Source organism: Lissotriton vulgaris, chromosome 6 (assembly GCF_964263255.1).
Source record: "Lissotriton vulgaris chromosome 6, aLisVul1.2, whole genome shotgun sequence".
Classification (NCBI taxonomy): Eukaryota; Metazoa; Chordata; class Amphibia; order Caudata; family Salamandridae; genus Lissotriton; species Lissotriton vulgaris.
The window spans coordinates 1,352,756,387-1,352,770,701 of record NC_141694.1 but is presented as its reverse complement, the minus strand read 5'-3'; the positions used below and the strand labels follow the sequence as shown (position 1 = coordinate 1,352,770,701).

Here is a 14,315-nt window from a genome sequence, read left to right as displayed (position 1 = left end):
GGACGGCCCTTTGTTCACTGTGTGTGTGTTTTTTGTTGTTGCTGGAATTGTTGCACAGACTTGGCCCTGAGATTAGGCCTTCTGTTTTTTCCTTTTGGACTGCTTGTCTTTTGCGGGGGTGTTTCCCAGTGGCCTTTTGTTTTTTCCTCTGCTGCGGAAGTTCTTCCAAAGAGGGTTCCCATGTCTTGGGACTTAACGTACCCTATGTGGGGTAGTGGTAGCTGTTATATAACTTGCGCTCTGCTTGGGAGTTGTGGTGGCCCTTGGGTGCTTGATCTCCATGGCATTTCTGTATGTAGCTTTGCTTCTTAGGGTCTTGTGCACGGCTCCTCGTGCTTTTGTGTCGGGCCGTTTCCTCACCTCCCTGCTTCTGTTCTACGGGCTAGGATGCTTCTGTGCGCTACCTTGTCAGGCGTCGCCCGCCCTGTCTACCTGGGGCCCTGAGCTGTTTTTTCTTGCTTCTGGCGGCTTATGTTGGTTGGCGCAGCTCTGGGCAGCCTGTTGCCTTCCGTCTGGGGTGGACTCGCCTTCTTTGCCCTTGTCTCCTTGGGCCCTCTGAGCTCTAACCCTGGCTTGGGTGGAAGCCTTCTTGCCTTGAAGGAGTGTAGGGTACTTCGGCCTCTCTGGCCTTGCCCTTGGTTCCTCTATCATTATTGTGAGGGCCCCTTCTTTCTTCTTTCTTCTTCTTTCATCCCTCTAGGGTAGGTGGTGTTCTATTTGTGGGGGTTCCTCTTGCCTGGGAGGGACTGGGTACTGGCCCGGTCCGCAGGTCTGGTCCCCTGTGAGAACCTCTGTCCTGTCATGCTGGTGGGGTCCTTTTGCAAACCCTACTTCCCTGTGGTTATTGCTAGGGTATCTATTCTATGTGAAGGAATCTGCGACTAATAGTCTCTGTCAGATGTACGAGTTACTTACCTTCGGTAACAATCTATCTGGTAGAGACGACTCTAGCCGCAGTTTCCTTCATGGCCTGCCCTTCCTCTCGTTCTGTGAGGATCCTTGGGTTGGTCTTCGGTGTTCGCCTCCCGGTGGGGGGCTATGTCTCTTGTGAGTGTCTCATGGCTCTTGACGGTTGGGCCGTCTTGTTGCTGTTCATTCCTCCTCTTTGGTTCTTCGGAGGATGGGGGTTACGGTGTTCCTGTACACAGCTGCTCTGGCTGCTCCAGGGTGAGGCCTTTCAATCTCTGCCTCCCCTCTCTTCCCTCCCTCTGGCTCGCTTTCCTCCCTCTTGCTACTGGGGGTCCTGGCCCCTCTGCTAACCTCTGAGTGGGGGTCAGCTGGTCATGCCTTGCCCTAGTTCCTTGGGGGGTGGTTGCGCTCTATGCCAGGGTGGCTTGGTGGTTGGTTGTTCCAGTCCGTTTTGGGATTGGCTCCCTTCCTTGTTTCTGCATAGGGGTTTTAGGCCTGCCACATGTGTCATGACCCTTTACGCATGTTCCTTGTATACAGGGGATGGGAGGATGGTTGTACTAACACGGTGGCTGGTCAGTGTGCTGCTCTGTTCTTCTTCTGTCCCTACCTTTGGACACTGCAGTGTTGCACTGTTCCTTATGGTGTCTTCCTTTTTTCTACTCTGTCGCACACTGTTCCCATGCTCCTACAGTTTTTGTCTCCACGTTGTGGTGTGGAAAAGTTCTCCAAAGAAAACTGACGTAGGTGCGCCGGGGCGGGGCTTATGTGACCTCGCTGATGTCACGTCCACGGACGACGCCTGGGCGGAGTCGTGTGATGCCGCCTCGCCCCCGGCGCTGGGATGCTGTGGCAAAAAGTTTCCAGGTTCAGTCTCACGCCTGGGGGTAATTCTACGTGAAGGAATCTACAGCTAGAATCGTCTCTACCAGATACATCATTACTGAAGGTAAGTAACTCGTACTTTGCTACCTTCCATCACTTGTGACTCCTCTCAGTGTCTGTATTGAGATTAATAATGGTAATATTGAATGCATATTGGTGTATTTTAAACTGGCACTTTGCATTTACGGAGTATGCTTTGCTGGGTTTTCAAATACACAATCTAGATGTGTGAATCAGGATACTTACCTTTTGAAAATGGATTTAAGAGTTTTTTGGATTACTTTGAATATTACCCTCTGGTATTGGTTTGATCGTGTGTATGTCACAGTTGATTAATGTATAAACGTTATGCCCTAATTCACTAATCACTGCATGATGTTGGTTTGCCAATGGCACATTGAAAAATGCATGCAATATGCAGACCAGTGCTGTTCAACAGATTACATCCATGTCAGTTGCCTACTTTACAGGCGCACATTGTTAGATTCTCCACATGAACTGAAAAGCTACGAGTACTTACTGTACAGTATCCCCAAGTGAAGTGTGTAATAATAAAATGCAGTGTGTGCCTGTACTACAGAGCCCTCTGTAAACCTTCATATAGCAGCGATCTGACCAAACCACGTATTGAGGGTATGCTGGTGGTTGTCCCATCTTCTGATTAAGAAACCAGAGGCTCCCTCATTGAATGAGTAGATTAACCATTCGTCAATCCTCCCTGTGTGGCATCAGTAATGCTTAGCTGATCTGTTCCTGGGTCTGGCTGGTGTTTAATCTCTGAAGGAACTATAGTTAAAAACGTGCCCTCTCACAAAAACCTTACCCAAGGGATAATTTAAGATAACCTCTAGCAGGTCTACATTGAGTCCACATTCAGGAATGGCTTTGGCTTGACAATGGAATATTTACCATTCTCAATCCCTGACATAAAGATAATTGAAATTAGAGCTTCTCCGTTATTGGTAGTGTGAACCTTGTAGATACATACTCATTATACATCAGTGTCAAGGCCCGAAATGGGGGGCTAAATTTATCTTTGCCCAGAGTGCATTGTAGCATTCTGTTTGCACTCAGTCTGTATTGTGACACCCGGCAAGCCTTTGGAACGCAATAGATGGTGCATTTGGGGCATCAGAAATTGGTTTGTTCACAATCCATCACAGAAAAGCTACCTCATCAAGAGGCAGGAAACATTCATTCTGAAGATCTTTTCAAATGGTTGTGATTGCAGGGATATAGACCTGCTAGGGACAGCAGTCGTTTTTTTAGCATTTCTCTGCTCGCATTCACAAGGTAGCAGCATTTCCTTCCCTGACTTTTAGTGGAACAGGGATCACAATGCCAAGAAAACGTGACCCATCACAAAAGAGTTATGCGGGGCAGTACACAGTAGTCAAGGGGGTTGCCCTCTGCTCCATTAGTTTCCACAGGTTTCTTCTCGGACAACTGCTACATTATGTATGGTTACCGACTGAAAATGCAGGTTGATAAACTTTGAATGCTTTGCCGTTACTGAACATTTATACATTTCCTCATGAATCACACAATTGCGGGCATACCAATCTCTGACACCTATTCCTAGTGATTCACAAGATCTCACAATTAGCACACCTTAAGTCACAATTAATATGTCTCCCACCTTCCCATAAAACTCAATTGGCATCCGTCCTTCCCTGGCATTTTTTCTATAGTGATCATACTCGCAATATTATTGACCCCTTCTTGTTCCCTGAATTCTGCGGGGCAGATGTATGACGACTGGCGCATCCCTGCAAATCAGCAGGGATGCGCCAGGTAAGATGTGTCACGCAAGTTTACCCTTGCACCACCACAGATGCGCCGCATTTACTATGTGGCGCAAGGATAAACAGATGCGTGACACATCTCCCGTCAGAAGGGTGGGGCATTGCTGAGTCGTGTCGCAAGCGCGATACAACTCCAGCAATGCACGTGGCCTGCTCATACATAACGTGGTGCGTCACGCCTTACGCCTGCTTCAAGCAGGCACATGGTTATGACGCAGCGGCGTCGTAAAAGTGACTGAGTGGAATCATGTAGATTTCACTCAGGCACTTTACTGCGTCGGAACGCCCTCCCCCCTGTGCCGGAACGCCCACATGAAACCTGACGCAGGTTTCATGTGGCGCAGTGCTTTACAACGTGATGCATCTCCCTAGATGTATCACGTTGTAAATAGGGCGCAACGTGGCGCATGGTTTACGCCGCCGCTGCATCACAGAAGTGACTCAACGGCGGCGCAAAAGTGGCGCAAGGGGCTCGTAAATCTGCCCCTGCGAATTTAAGATTACTGGAAACATATCCCACAGCCTCCCAATCTGTTCCTATTTCAAAACTGTAATTTCTAACAATTATTTTCTTAATGTTAACTGACTGACCTTTAGAGTTCAAGAAATAACTATAATCAAATCTATACACTAAGGGGCTCATTAGGATGTCTGGCGGATTTCCACCGCCATGCGGGCGGTGGCGATCCGCCAGACATCCTCACCCGCCCGCCACCCATTTCCCCCCGCCATATTACTATTGCGGGGGGGACTACGGCAGACGGAAAGACCGTCCAACGCTTTTCCGCCAGGTCGCCTTTTGACCGGAGCGGAAAAGGTTTAATATGGTCACGGTGTCTATCAGACACCGCCAGCCATATTAGCATGGGCCAAAACAGATTCCTTGGCAGGCGGTCTTCACTTCGGGGGCCCCCTGCGGGCCCCCATGGTGAAGGCAAGGTGGGGGGTGCACATGGGGTGTACCTGTGGTACCCCCCTGCATTTGCATACACAATGCGGCAGACACCGCGCCGTGCCTGCCGCTTTGTGTATGCAAATACATACATATATTTTTAGCATTGTGGCAGGCGGTGCTGAGAGCACCGTCCGCCACAATGTTAAAACTGCAGGATGCGCCCGCCACTGTGGCGGAGGCATCCTAATGCCCCCAACGGGACTCCCGCCCTTATGGCGGGCGGTCCCATTATCCAATAGGATGGCGGGCAGGTTAAGTCCGCCCGTCATCCTAATGACCCCCTAAAGTTTTTCAGAATAAGTCCTATACACACTGGTTGATTCACTTAACAAATTCTAAGTTTGTTTTTCTAGACAAATGGGAGACAGATCCCACAGACCGAATCCATCCTACTGTTTAAATGCTGACCGTTTACAGTGATCTTTTGAACTTTAAGTTACTATGTCCCTCCTTTTATTTCCCTTTTTGAGGCTGTGACATGGCGGAATGTACTGTTTAACACAGACACAAACTCAAACATTAATTCATTTAAATGCATTAGGTACAATGTTAGACGTGGCATCTTTGGCGTGGTTTCCCCAGACTTTTTGCCTTTACCGCCTGTATTTTTCATAGTATGCTGGATTTCGTTTTTGCTGGCTCAGATGATTTAGGCACTTTGCCATTGCTGATCAGTGTCAAAGCGCAAGTTCTCCCTGCATGAATAGTTGTTGTAATTGGTTATCCATGAATGGTGTATTTGATTTACTGGTAAGTCCCTAGTATAGTGTACTGTGTGTGCCCAGGGCCTGTAAATCAAATGCTACTAATGAGCCTGCAGCACTGATTTTGCCACCCACCACTGTAGCGTCTGCACGCAGTTTCAAACTGCCATGTTTCCCTGGCAAGTGCACCCACTTGCCAGGCCCAAATCTACCCTTTTCTTACATGTAAGGCGATCCTCAGGTAGTCGCAAGGTACCCCCATGGGCAGGGTGCAGTATATGTAAAAAGTGTGACGTGTTCTAGTGGGGGAACATCACTTACGACGCATTTTTTACAACGCACTACCATTACATCGCAACCATTACAACGCATACCATTACAACGCATTGCGCTGGGGGGCGCTCTAGGATAGGGAATATATTTAATTTACTATCCAACACCTTCCCTGCTATCCACGGGGACTGGAGTTGGAATAGTAAATTAAATAATTCACTATCCAGCGCCTAAAAGCATTATGCGTTGTAATGGACTGCGTGGTAAAAACCGCGTTGTAAAGGCATGCGATGTCAAAGCATGCGTTGTAGTGACACCAATCCGTTCTAGTGTGTTTTACATGTCCTGATAGTGAACCACTGCCAATTTCATTTTTCAGCATTAAAAGGCAATCTGTCCCATAAGCTAACATGGGAGTTGCTTTGTAACCTCTCACAAGTATAATTTTTCAGTGTGACAAGATAGAGAAATGGGGTTAGGCTCTCAAAACTCAAAATTTAATAACACTTTTTTTAGGGAGAGGGTTTTTAAATTGTGTATTTGAAAATGCCACTTTAAGAAAGTAAACACAAGGAGATAATGGACTGAGTGCTAAAACTGTTCAGACAATCTCCCCAGTCACAGATCTAGGTTGAATCCATCATCGTTGTTTAGCTCACCTCGCAACCCCAGTTTGGACCCAGCCATATGCAAATCAGTCTTAACCCTTTGCCTCATGGGAACAGTCCAGCCCGAATAGCCAGACCAGGTCCTCCCTGGACCGGAAACAAGCATCCTAGGACCGGTTTCGGGGGTAAAACCCCTCATCAGCCAGGTTAGCTTTAATCCAGTGGCAAAGTGAGCAAGGGACCCACGTCTGGGCATACCCTGCCAATTTAGGGAAAACAAAGCAAACACGAGGATATGATGGATGGAGTGCCGAAACATTTCAGACACTCACCCGCAGATCTGGGTTGAATGCATCATCATTCTTTAGCTTACTTCGCCACCCCATTTTGGACTCCGCCATATGCAAATCAGTCATGACCCCGCAGAACTGATTTGGACTGGGCTCCAAGACCCTTGCCACAAAGGGAACAAAGGGGCAATGGGGTATAAATATTGGACCCTAAGCCCCAGTGAATTAGATGGTGAACACCCTAAATATCGATTCCAAAATATTGAATGGACAGAATATTGAATCAAAAATATAGAAGGGACAGAATATCGAATTATCAAACTATAGATAGGACAGAATATCGAAATTGGGGTAGAAAATATCGAATTCCACGATATCGAATTTTATAATATAGATTCCCATAATATCGATTTCTTTTTAGTGTTGTGTATGGTAGAACATGTGTTAAAATTATGTATTATTTATCTAATGTATGTTTCATTTTTTAAAAGTAATGAATGTTATGTAATTTCATGTTTGCGACCTTTAATTCCGTAGCGGGTTGTGGGTTTATAGGGGAATAGGGTGGGAAGTAATTTAATTATATTAAATTAAATATTAATTTTAATGTATATGTATTGATAATTATTTGATTGATAATTAATTATTAATTGGTAATTACATTTTATAAATTGGTAATTAATTTTTATTAATTGATTAATTAATAATTCTGTGAATTTTATTTTTTATTATTAGGAGCGGGTAAGGGTTTATAATGGAATAGGGTGGGAAGCAATTTAATTATAGTAAATTAAATATTACATTTTATTTATATGTATTGATAATTAATTTATGATTAATTAATAATTGGTAATTAATGTTTATTAATTGGTAATTCATTTTTATAAATTGGTAAATAATCTTTATTAATTGATTAGTTGATAATTATGCTAATTGTATTTTTTAATATTAGGAGCGGGTTGTGGGTTTATAGGGGAATTGGGTGGGAAGTTATTTAATTGTAATAAAGTTAATATTTATTTTTATTTATATGTATTGATAATTATTTGATATTTAATTCTTTGTTGGTAATTAATTTATTAATTGGTAATATTTTATTAAATTGGTAATTAATTGGTATTAATTGGTCATTATTTTTAATTAATTTTTTATTGGTATTGATAATTAATTTAATCCTATTTTAATATTCAATCATTTCTTTCCCTACTGTTGCACTCTCTGGAGTAGGAATAGTAATGTTTACCCCTACGCTATCCAAAGTTTCCCTACTGTTGCACTCTCTGGAGTGGGAATAATACATTTTACCTCTACTCTATCCAACGTTTTCCCTACTGTTGCACTCTCTGGAGTGGGAATAGTAATTTTTACCCCCCGCTATCTAACACTTTCCCTACTGTTGCACTGTTTGGAGTGAGAATAGTAATTTGTACCCCTATGCTATCCAACGCTTTCCCTACTGTTGCACTCTCTGGAGTGAGAATAGTAATTTCTGCCCCCCCCCTACACTATCCAACGCTTTTATTACTGTTGCACTCACTGGAATGGAAATAGTATTTTTTACCCCCAGGCTATCCAATGCTTTCCCTACTGTTGCACTCACTGGAGTAGGAATAGTAATTTTTACCCCTACACTATCCAACGCTTTCCTTACTGTTGCACTCTCTGGAGTGGGAATAGTAATTTTTACCCCTACGCTATCCAACACTTTCCCTACTGTTGCAATCTCTGGATTGGGAATAGTAACTTTTGCCCCTACGCTATCCAACGCTTTCCCTACTGTTGCAATCACTGGAGTGGGAATAGTAATTTTTACTCCTACGCTAGCCAACGCTTTCCCTGCTGTTGCACTCAGTAGAGTGGAAATAGTCATTTTTACCCCTACGGTATCTAACGCTTTCCCTACTGTTGCACTCTCTGGAGTGGAAATAGCATTTTTTACCCTCCCGCTATCCAACGCTTTCCCTACTGTTGTTCTCCCTGGAGTGGGAATAGTAATTTTTACCCCTACTCTATCCAACGTTTTCCCTACTGTTGCACTCTCTGGAGTGGAAATAGTAATTTTTACCCTCCCGCTATCCAATGCTTTCCTTACTGTTGCACTCTTTGGAGTGGGAATAGTAATTTTTACCCCTACGCTATCCAATGTTTTCCCTACTGTTGCACTCTCTGGAGTGGGAATAGTAATTTTTACCCTCCCGCTATCCAATGCTTTCCTTACTGTTGCACTCTTTGGAGTGGGAATAGTAATTTTTACCCCTACGCTATCCAATGTTTTCCCTACTGTTGCACTCTCTGGAGTGGGAATAGTAATTTTTACCCCTACGCTATCCAACGTTTTCACTACTGTTGCACTCATTATTAATTACCATATTTTTATTTTATTTTAATAAATGTAATTATTATATTTTATTTATTTTTATATTTATATAATATGTTTATTTATATATTTATGTCAATATATTTTTATTAATGTTCTAAATATTTTATAATTAAGATTAATAATTATTTAATAATATTTAGTACATTTATATTAAAACTTTTTTTACGTCATTTATTATTTTTACATTTAATGCTTTTCTACATTATTGTAATTGTTTTTTTTAATTATGTTCAATATTTAATTACATTTCTAGTATTTTTAATACATTTTAAAAATTCGATATTTTAGTTAACTGTATTTTAACATACTATATTTTGGAATTAATATTTTAGTACTTACCTTTTTGTATATAGGCATTCTTTCCCTCGATATTTTGGCGTCGATATTTTGATAATTCGATATTTTGTCCCTCAATTTTTCAATACTGATCCGAATTAGATCACTTCTGGAGCCAAAAGGAACTACTGTCAAGGAGAAGAGCCAGAGAGCTGTAAGGAGTATTACTGACCCTTTGATGTGCAGCTTTGCTTGGTTGGCCTGCAGTTGCTGCTTCTGCCAGAGGACAAAGACTGGAACTTTGCTGTGAGCCTGCTTGAAGAAGAAGCTCCAAGGGCTTGTGCGTGCATGCCTCCTGTTCTGACGTCTCAGGAACACAAATACTTCATCTGTAACCCGGTGACCAGCACCTGGACTCATGGACTCCTGCATTTAAAGGGTGCCAATTCTAGTTCCTGGGCCCTGAGAATTGTGTGGTTGGCGCAGCAAAGCAAGAAAAACAACACTGCCAGTGATACTGCGACCTGCACCGAGGCCGGGGGCAACGCTCAGGAAGTGCACAATGCACCGCCCACCTGCACTGCAGCTTTGACTCCCTTTGATGCCTGCAGTTATCAGCCTACCTGACACCAGCGATCACACCAATGCCGTCACTGCCAACATCCTGTTATCACTGAGTCGATAACCTATGAGGGTTTCACAAACTCTTTGACTTCGTATCACATCGCCTCACCAGAACCGACGCCTCAGCACCGACGCCGTCTAACTTCCCCTGTCCTGGATTTGATGCCTTGCCTCCTCACAGATTCGATGTCTAGCCTCCCCCATGGCAACTAGGGAACCAGCCTCGACCTTGGCACTGACGCCTCACATCCATGACTCTGTGAATCGTCCATAGATTTCGTTTTCCAAGGTACTGTTGTTTAGGGGTCTGTGCGACTCCGTACCTGATCCCGCACACCTCACAGTCCGTGCTTTACTTTGGATTTATGCCTGTCACAACATCATATTAACCCCAGTTGGACCTATACTTATTTAAGTGAAGCACCATGCGCCGCTAATCCAGGCAACCCTTTTGGCGATTTAGTGGTCTTAGACAACCATGGAAAGCTCTCTAAGTAGTAGCTGTTAAGAGTGGTAAGCAGCTGTTTTTACTAGATCTAATCATGTAGTCTAGATTAAATGAAAAAGATCCACATGGTGTATATTAACAATATGTCTATTTAACCTCATGCGCGCTAGCGGAATTCCGCTCGCACGCTGAGATTTTTAAAAACGCACTTTACGTGACGAGCTGGGCTCGTCATCAGCGTGCGGGGAGGCTACGCCATGACGAGCCCAGCTCGTCATCAGCGTGGAAGGGGTTATTACACAACACCCACTAAAACATTAGTGTATCTCCTACCTGGAGCTGTCAACACAAATACACACAACAATACTTCAATTGCAAATACTGTATGTAGCACAAAATACAGTGGTCTCTAGGAGAAGACCATACCATATACTAAAAAAAATGGAATACAAACTGCAGCCAAATTCGGGACTGGGGACACAAGGAACCACCCAAGGTAAGTACCCAGGAACCCCACAGAGGCTGTGTGCAGGTTGGAAACACAGCTTTGTGTCCAATAGAAGTCAACAGGGAAGTCACGGTTGCAGTTTTGAAGAAGAAGGACCCTTCCCAGTCGACCCTAAAGAAACTCAGTGGAAGACAGAAGGTTGGAGAGCCACCCTACCCATGGATATCCAAGGAACCAGGATACCTACACAAGTCGGGTGCTTAGGTGCCAAGTGATGTCAGAAACTGCTGTAAACCACAATCTGATAGAGACTACTAGCTGCAGATTCCTTCATGCAGAATTATCCGCAGGCGTGAGACTGGATCCGGAAAATGTTTCTTGCCACAGCAACTCTGTGCGCCGGGGGGGTGAGCCGACATCACATGACTCCGCCCAGGTGTTGTCCTCGTACGCGACGTCAGCGAGGTCACATAAGACCCGCCCCGGTGCACCTACGTCAGTTTTTTCCTTTTCTGCGTGCAACGCGGATCCAATCCTTCAAGCCTGTTTGGGGCCCCCTTTTTTCCCATTTCTCTTTGGTGGGACAGTGTCTCCTCTGCCTTATCATCCTCCATCTCCTCCTCAGTGACTCGTGAGTTGGGCTACTTCCGGGCCTTCTTAGGCTGATTGTTCTGGTTGAGGAGTGTAATATTCTAGCCATCCCGTCCTCTCGGGACTTTGGCATTGTTGGCCGCTGGACGGCCCCTTGTTACTAATGTGTGTGTTGTTGCGCAGACTCGGCCTCAGATTCGGCCTTCTGCTTGGTTGGGCTGCTTGTCAAGCCTTTCGCTGGGGTGTTTTTTTCCCCGTGGCTCTTTTGTTTTTTCCTCTGTGACAGAAGTTCTTCCAAAGAGGATTCCCATAGTTTGGACCCTGCTTGGGGTTCTGGGCGCCTTCAGGTGCCTGTACTCCATGGCATTGTGTGGTTGCCTTGCTGCTTGAGGTTGTCTGAGTGGCAGCTCGTAATGATGTGTCCCAGCTCCTCCCCCTCCTCCTCCTTCTCAGACTCCTGTCCTGAGGACTTGGGGTGCTCATGTGTTCTCCCTTGCCAGGCGCGGCCTACTCTCCTCCAGGGGATTTGGGCTGCTTCTCTTGCTTCTAGCGGCTTGTCCGCCGGCGCTGTCCTTGCTGGCAGGTTGCTCTCCGTCTGGAGTGGGTTCACCTTCTTTTCCCTTGCTTCCTTGGGTCTTCTAGGCTTCTTCTTCTTCTTTTTCTTCTTCTTCTTCTTCTGCTCTTCCTGTCTTGGCTTTAAGCGGCGACTAGCTTGCCTTGTAGAGGAGTGGGGTACTTTGGCCCCTCCGTTTTTGCCCTTGGACCCTCTGTTTGAGTGTGCATGGCTCTTTGGCCTCCTTCTTCTTCCTCTTCTTCTCTCCCTCCCACCTCCCTTGGGTCGGTGGGGTTCTGCTTGTGGGGGTTCCCATTGCCTGGCAGGGGCGAGTTTCTCCCTGGTCCACAACTCTGGTCCCCAGTGGGGCCCCTGGCCTGTCTTATCTGGTGGGGTCCTTTCGCAGACCCTCCTTCCCTGGGGGTATTGCTAGGATATCTATTTTAGCTGAAGGAATCTGCGGCTAGTAGTCCCTATCAGATGTATGAGTTACATACCTTCAGCAGTGATGTATCTGGTATAGACGAATCTAGCCGCAGATTCCTTCACGGCCCACCCTTCCTCCCCTGTTCTGCGAGGACCTTTGGGTTGATCTTCGGTGCTTGCCTCCCGGCGGAGGGGGCTGTGTCTCCTGTGAGTGCCTTCCTTGTTATGGATGGGAGGCTCTGTCTGGGGCGGGTCTTTCCTCCTTGGTTCTTTGGAGGATGGGGTTCCTATGCTCCGGTGCCTTGGTGCCCTGCTGCTCTGGCTATCCCGGGTTAAGGGGGGATTGCTTCTATCCCTGTGCTTTCCTCCCCTCCCTTCCATCCATTGCTACCTCTGTTATGAGTTTCCTGACCATATGCTGTCCTTGCCCCTTGGGGGGGGGGGTGTTGCCCTCTATATTGGGGTGGCTCGGAGGTTGTTGTTGTTCCAATCTGTCTTGCAGCTGGTTCCCTCCCTTGTTCAGGTTGGAAGTGGTAGTTTCCTATATGTGCTGTGACCTCTATGCATGTTCCATTGTCTCTGGGGCACTGGGATGGGAGGCTGTCTTATGCTGGGGCGGTGGTGGCGCAGGGCTCTGCTTGCTCTTTCTTCTTTCCCTGTCTTTAGGTTCTGTGGTACTATCACTACTCCTGTGGTGTGGTTATTCACCATTTCTTTCCAATTTTTCTGCTCTTCGCAAACTGTTCCCATGCTCCCACAGTTTTTTATTTGGTGTCAAATAATGAATTTCATTTTATTCTATTTTTCTAAATTCGTGTGGTATTTTTTGTATGTCGTGTTTTCACTTTGTTACTGTTTGTGCGCTGCATAAATACTCCACACATTGGCTCTAAGTTAAGCCTGACTGCTTTTGTGCCAAGGTACGTACCTGAGGGTTAAGCACAAGTTAATTTAGTGACTTTTTGTGGTTCACCCTGACTAAGTTACATGTGTACGGTTTCACCCCCTCAATCAACAACAACCTAATTTCTCACAATCACTCTTAGGCTCCACTGCAAAAGGAACTTTCATCCATGAGTGCTGTGCCTGGGAAAAACACCAGGTGGCGTGGTGTCCAGGGCGGCCCTGATAACTGTATATCAAGCAGAGCAGTATAGTGCAGTATAATGTTCAAGTCTTTCAACTAAAAACCTACACAGGTTTAGAGTGCGATAAAAAAAATGATTCCGTTTTGAGGAAACATAAAATGCTATAGATTTGGATCTATTAACCACCATCTCATCTCATACTAGTGCATCATTAAGGGGCGGGACTCCAGTGATTCTCCTGTGAGAAAATATGTGAAATTGAATTACACAGCTGATGGAGTTTTTTGCTATGAAATATGAAAATGGCATTCCCAGTAGTGTAAAAGAAGAGTCACATGATACAACAAGTAAGCCAATGTATTATTAATTTCCTGGATATTGTTTCCTTATGCACATATTCCCTTGCAGAATTTGTTTCCCCTGAATTCAACAACTTGCACTTTTCAAGGGACTCCGTCATTCACTGTTGCACTTTTTCTTTCATTATTCATTGTCACGGTTGAGGGTAGGACCCGCAGTGTTCCTAGAGAGTTTTCTCCTTGTAAGATTATCACGTGCATGAAACACCTCTTGGGATCTAGAAATGGTAATTCTCTGCAAATTGCCAACAGTGCGCGAGATCACAGCAGCATGGAGTCAGTTTTCAATTTGGAAAAGTTAATAAGCTTTTGCCTTCATGACAGAGATAAATATAATTGTTGATTCCATAATCCCGCGAGGAAGTCAAACTCAGACTACATTTCCCCATTTCGTGTGTGGTTTTTTCTTTTGATGCTATTTGGAATGAATGCTCGTTCTATACGAAAGCAAAACATTAATAAAAGTACCTTTCGAAGAAACAGGTGCAGACGTTGCTCCGATAAAGACACATTAGAGGCAAGGAGAAGTGTAAAAGTTAAAATGTAAAGTAATGTTGATAGTTGGTATCTACTTCTAATTAACTGTAAGTACATATGAATACCAAGGTCACAATGTGTCATTTGATAAGACATCTTGATAGCTGATATTTAGGCATGTGTGGGTGAGGGGGCAAAGCAGAAGAAATTACATAT

At 44.9% G+C, this 14,315-nt stretch overlaps 1 protein-coding gene across 1 annotated transcript in view; it reads left to right on the top strand.

The window, feature by feature from the left end:
* Positions 1-14,315, top strand: part of RYR2 (ryanodine receptor 2) — a 3,481,211-nt gene that overhangs the window by 2,271,754 nt on the left and 1,195,142 nt on the right. The gene's annotated exons all lie outside the window — the stretch shown is intronic.